This window comes from Priapulus caudatus, unplaced genomic scaffold (genome assembly GCF_000485595.1).
Source record: "Priapulus caudatus unplaced genomic scaffold, Priapulus_caudatus-5.0.1 Scaffold1580, whole genome shotgun sequence".
NCBI lineage: Eukaryota > Metazoa > Priapulida > Priapulimorpha > Priapulimorphida > Priapulidae > Priapulus > Priapulus caudatus.
Window position 1 is genome coordinate 33,266 of NW_014578641.1, and position 6,939 is coordinate 40,204.

The following is a 6,939-nucleotide window of genomic DNA, read 5'->3' on the forward strand; positions in this document are numbered from 1 at the left end:
CACATCCCATCCCAGCGAACAAGTTCTTGCACCAAAGGTTCTTCTATCTCAGACAATCGGTACTGAAGTTTAAATTCGTGACTTGCAACCAGGTTATGGATGCCCTCACCCAGCCACTTCGGCCATCAAAGCAGTCCGCTGCGCCCCTACCATCCCTCGCATCAAACGCCAGCTTGTGACGCTTTCATTCGCGTTCCTCTAGAATTCCAATTGATCGCCACGGTCGTCAATCTGTCAGCAGACAAACTGGGACCTTGTTGCTCCCACCTCTGCCTCTTCAGCCTTACCGTGCAAGTATTTACGGACATCGCAACAACTCACCCTTCTACCTTCTTGATATGGCAGCGACAGCCGATCGCTCCGACTTGACAACTTGCTCTTGCCACGAAGGAAGACGTATGGATCGACGCACCCCCATTCAACAAAATGCTTGAACGATTCCATCAGGGTATACACATTCGTGACGCAACACCGTGACCATGGTGCAAAAAACAAACGGACGCTATGATTGGCCGCACGCGTGCCAGCCTTTAAGGCTAGAGATTCGGTTTACTTACCACGACCGTACTTCAGCCAGACACCACACGCAAAGCTCGCCGTCGCCCTCGAAACCCTTTTACACTATTCATTAAAATGCTCTCTCCGAAGAAGTAGCCTCATTCAACATGAGTCAGTAAAGCGTCACGTGGACAGCGCACTATCGACAATCTCCAAACAGCGGCATTTCCCTCGGCTCGTTGGGACACGCCCACCCGCCCCAGGTGCCCGACAACGGTGCCGCGAAGCCCGCCCGCTGCTCCACGAGACGACAGCCCACAGCAGCAAGCTACGCTCGCTCATCCACATTGCCGCTCGCGCACCTACAGATTCGGACGACTTGCACTCAGATGCTGACAGTGACTCGGCCCGCACAGCGCCAGTCGGCGTTATTCTGACATTGACGATCCGCCACAGCGCCAGGCTGACGGGCCTGTCTAACAGTGACAGTAACAGTGACAGTGAATTCAGCGCTTCCGATCTCATTGGATCTAAGGCAGTACAAAAATCTGGCTACGTTAGTGTGTTAGCGATGCGCAATATCTCACCATAGCGAGTGTATATTTTGCGATGAAATACATTTAATATGGTCTGGGGGTATCTCAGCAATAGAATTTCTGAAATAATTATTATCAGTAAACCTGTGTTTATAATCAGGAGGAGCGCGCTAGCACTGTTTAAGCGGGCAAAAACTCCGTTACTGCACGCCTGAAACGGTGCTCGCTGCATACGAAAATATGTCCGGAGAGAAGTTTCAAATGGATTTTGCCAAAAGATATACAATTTTAAAATAAAGAGGAGTTACTCCATAAGCAAGATTTATATAATAACGATTCCATCAGTAGACCGTCACTTAAAAAAATAAGAAGAAAGACCTTGCATGTTTGTAAAGGTTCCGTGCTTATACTAAGCAGCATACAAAATCTGAGCTACGTTAGTGTGTTAGGCAAATGGCTATGCGCAAGTATCTCACAAGAGGTGTTATCTTGTGGATGAATATGAATTTCAATATTAGTTAGGGGGTATTCCAGCATAGATTTATGAAATAATTATAATCTGTAAACCTGTGTTTATAATCAGGCGAGCGCCCTAGTCTGCAGGTGCAAAACGCCGAATATTTGCAAAAATTATGAATTTAAAATGAAGAGGATTTATCCTATCGTAGATTTATATGATAACATTCTATCAGTAGACCTCTCTTAAGAAGTAGGAAGAAGACCTTGCATGTAAGGTTCCCGCTGCATATACAAGACAGTACAAAATCTGGCTACGTTAGTGGGTTAGCGCATGCGCAATATCTCACCAGAGGAGGTATATTTTGTGATGAATATGCATTTAATATGGTTAGGGGGTATCCCAGCATAGATTTCTGAAATAAATTATTATCAGTAAACCTGTGTTTATAATCAGGAGAGCGCCCTAGCCTGAAGGGTGCAAAACTCCGTACTGCACGCCTGAAGCGGTGCTCGCGCATACGCAATATCTCCCGAGAAGAAGAATATATTTGGAAAAATTATGCAATTAAAATGAAGAGGAGTTTTCCTAGCATAGATTTATATGATAACATTGCATCAGTAGACGTCACTTAAGAAATAGGAAGAAGACCTTGCATGTAAGGTTCCCGCTGCATATACAAGGCAGTACAAAATCTGGCTACGTTAGTGTGTTAGCGCATGCGCAATATCTCACCAGAGGAGTTATCTTTTGTGATGAATATGCATTTAATATAGTTAGGGGGTATCTCAATCCTTTAATTATAAGGCGAAAAATCTTTCAAACTGATATGTATGATACTGTATAATATGATGAATGAATTGCATTTTTATATTGGGGCATCGCCGCGACACAAGAGCCGTACAAAGTCCATTTACTGAAAAAACGGGTGCAATCATTAGAATTATAAACATTATACAGGCACTGGCGCATGCGTGCTATGTTGCGTCAATAGAAGCTCTGGCAGGTGGGGTGGTCAGTATAAGTGGTGTATATAGCTGTGCAATCATATCAACGTTGTCCTCTGCACAGCTGCTGCTATGGGTGGATCAAAGCGCTGCGTGTCGGTAGCTTTGGCAAGTGTCACCGTGCTCGCGTTTCTACTCTACGGTACGTATAGCGATGTCTAACTTCGTAGAGATGCGTGTTGCTGACCGGCGGCAGGGTTAAGGATCAACGCATGCTAGCTATATACAGGTTTTGAGACGGCCATATGGAAGATAGGTCCGCGCCAATTTATTGTGTCTGTACCTAACATGTTTTACCGTCGTTAAATAAAGTTTTTACTTACTTACTTACAGGCACACGGTGCCTTCGCAAGAAAGCCGGAGAAATCTTATTGTAGTAGTCCGTAGGGTTTGCGTTTATTAATGAGATATGATATCACGGTGTGTGTGTGTGCGTGTGTGTGTGTGTGTGTGTGTGTGTGTGAGAGAGAGAGTCATGTATGTATAAACGTGAGCGTGCGTGCGTGTGTGTGCGTGCGTGCGTGCGTATGTGTGTGGAGCAGGGACATCAGGTAATAATTACTCTGGACAGCGAACAGATTAAAGAATTTACCTGACCAACGGTTTTTTACCAGATGGAGCATAAATTCGTGAAAAATCTAGACTGCGAAGCGATTTATGTTAAATACGCCGTACGTTCACATAGTATTCAGTATAGATTCTAACGTCTACTGAAACATTTATTGAAGGTCACAGCGTTTGACAGATCTAATACTAAGTCCCGCGTGATTCCCATGAAGAATGTGAAATGTAGTATCGTCTTCCTTTGCGTATAGGTTTGATTAAACTGTCACCTGTTGGTGACATTCATGTGATGTCATCCCCACCTGCGGCAGTGCCTCGCCGGGACACTTATAAAGATAGGTTGGCATGGATTAGTCATCAGTGTGAAAAGCTAGGGCAACTGCAGTAGCAAAATCGTTAGCATTTAAGCCGGGGCTTAATGTGTACTCTGCTCCCAGACACAAACTCGTGTATTGTGCTATACCGAAAATCGCCTCCACCACCTGGAAACGCGCGCTCATCGCTATAGAAATGGCGCCACCTGGTAGCAAAGCCGACATGCAGCAGTTCAATGTACTCCCGAATAGTTATCCGCATACAGATAGCAAGCTCAGGAAGTATGTTCAGCGCCTAAGCACCATCAAGGATTCGCGTAAGAAGGCAGCCATCCTTAGAACGCCACCACCAAGTTCATGTTCGTGAGACATCCGCTCACTCGCCTCCTGTCGGCATATCGTGATAAGATTGCCGACGACGCTGACGACAAAGGGTTCCGGAAGTCGTATCTGAGTAAGATCCCGAAACTCGTCGGCAGGCAGCACGCCGGCGGGAAGATTCGTACGTCGGTGAGCTTCATCTATCTTTAGCTACAAGGGAGCATTTCTAGGCATGGCTAATTACTATCGCTCACACATCAAATCTTTTGCCAAGATTGCCATGTCCCTGACGGCCCTCACCAAAAAGAACGCACACTTTAAATGGACTGACGACGCTGATGCCGCCTTCCAGCAGTTGCGAGCCAAACTCGTCTCAGCACCCATTCTCGCGTATCCCGACACCGACAAACCATACAAGTTGTATACTGATGCTAGTGACTAGGCAGTTGGGGCTGTCTTAGCTCAGAACGATGAGGACGGTCACGAAGTTGTAATACAATACATTTCTCATCAGCTCACCCCCTCACAGGCACGCTGGGGTGTCACACAACGCGAGGCATTTGCCATCATCTATGCCCTGGACACCCTGCGCCATTATCTGGCTGGTGCTGCCTTCACCATCTATACAGACCATAAGCCCCTCGAGTATTTTCTCACGTCGCCCGCAATGAAGAATCCACGCATGTTGCGCTGGGCCACGATCCTTAGCGAGTATCAGCCGAAGATAGTTTACCTTAAAGGTGCCAGTAACGTTCACGCCGACCAATTATCCAGGATCCCTGCCGACCATGAGCGCGTCAACCCTGCGGACACACCTGATCCGCAAGACCGCCATCTAACCCAAATCGATGTACATGCTGACACCGCCGTCAACATGCCTGCTTCGTCACCACAACACACAACCAAGGTACACCCGCTCGTCGTTGATCATACACCCCCAATTCGCGTCTCACCCACCCCGCACCTAACGCGTGCAACATGTGAAGTCACCGCCGCAGATCCCACGATTGATACTGTATCGTTGGACGCCAGCCGCGCAGAGCAGTATCAAGACGCACACACCTGTAAGATCCGTGCCGTGCTCACTGCGCCCATACCAGCATTGAAGGATTTAAAGTGCATCGCATGCTACCTGATTGATGATGATGACCTCATATACTACGCAGCTGAACCCACGCGGGATGAAGACCCCGGTATGCAGCTCGTCATCCCACGCAAATATCAGCACCTTATTACCACTGCTCATCATCAAACCGCGCATCTTGGGTTTGCCAAGACGTATGCACTCATTCGTAATCGCTACTACTGGTCAGGAATGTATGCCACCATTCGTGCGTTTGTTCGTGATTGTGCTGCATGTAACTCCGCCAAGCTCCAACGCATACCATCTCCACTGGGAGCTGCGCCAATCCCAGACTCGCCGTTCCAGGTCGTGGCAGTCGATACCTGTCAATTTACACCGAGAGGCCATCGCTACATTATTCATTTCCATTGCACTTATACGAGTTGGCCGGAGTGTTTTACGGTGCGAGACAAGTCCGCCCAGACTGTCGCTGACCTCTTGGTCAACCACATCATCCCGCGACATTCTTGCCCGAAGGTTCTACTCTCCGACAACGGCACGGAATTTTGCAACCAGGTTATGGATGCCCTCACCCACCACTTCGGCATCAAAGCAGTCCGCTGCGCCCCCTACCATCCCACATCAAACCCAGCTTGTGAACGCTTTCATCGCGTTCTGAATTCCATGATCGCCACAGTCGTTAACCGTCAGCAGACAAACTGGGACCTGTTGCTCCCACCTCTGCTCTCAGCCTACCGTGCAAGTTTTTACGGGACATCGCAACACTCCCCCTTCTACCTCTTGTATGGCAGACAGCCGACGCTTCCGCTTGACAACTTGCTCTTGCCACGAAGGAAGACGTATGACGACGACCCCATTCAACAAACTCTTGAACGATTCCATCAGGCGTACGTACACATTCGTGACGCAACACGTGACATGCGTGCACAAAACAAACGACGCTATGATTGCCGCGCGCGTGACCAGCGCTTTAAGGCTGGAGATTCGGTTTACTACCACGACCCCGTACTTCAGCCAGACACCACACGCAAGCTCGCGTCGCCCTGGAAACCCTTTTACACTATCATTAAAATGCTCTCCCCGAAGAAGTGCCTCATTCAACATGAGTCCAGTAAGCGTCACGTGACAGCGCACATCGACAATCTCCGAGCAACGCATCCCTCAGCTCGTTGGGACACGCCCCGCCCAGTGCCCGACAAGGTGCCCGCGAAGCCCCGCGCTGCTCCCACGAGACAACAGCCACAGCGGCAAGCTACGCTCGCTCATCCACATGCCGCTCGCGCACCTACAGATTCGGACGACTCGCACTCAGATGCTGACAGTGACGGCCCGCCACAGCGCCAGTCGGCGTCTGACAGTGACAGTAACAGTGACAGTGAATTCAGCGCTTCCGATCTCATTCCGCTACGTTACATATACAAGGCAGTACAAAATCTGGCTACGTTAGTGTGTTAGCGCATGCGCAATATCTCACCAGAGGAGTTATATTTTGCGATGAATATACATTTAATATGGTTAGAGGGTATCTCAGCATAAATTTCTGAAATAAATTATTATCAGTAAACCTGTGTTTATAATCAGGAGAGCGCCCTAGCCTGTAAGGTGCAAAACTCCGTACTGCACGCCTGAAACGGTGCTCGCGCATACGAAATATCTCCCGAGAAGAAGAATATTTTGCAAAAAGTATGCAATCTATATAATAATTTGAGTAGTGTCGTTCTGTTTGTTCCTACATAACTTCTAGGCGCGTGCACAAATTCGGGTGAAATTTTTCGTGCTTCATTCCTACGTATCAGGTTCGATTCTAACACTTTGCTTTTTGTTATTTATTGGGTTAAATGTTAAGAAAAAACCATATTTAGAAAATCTAATGGAAAATATTCCTGTAAAACATGCACGATTCAGTTCACTTCCGCTAGGTACGCTGGCTGTAGACTTGCAAACACGCAACCACAGGCTAAGGGATACAGTAGTCTCTCACGTAACATTGCAGTGGATTCGCCAGGGCACACGCGCTGGCTGTGGAATGAAGTCCTCACCCACCTGCACGCTCGCACTCAGCGCATATCTATCTATCAATCTATCTATTTTTCTATCTATCTATCTATCTATCTATCTATCTATCTATCTATCTATCTATCTATCTATCTATCTATCT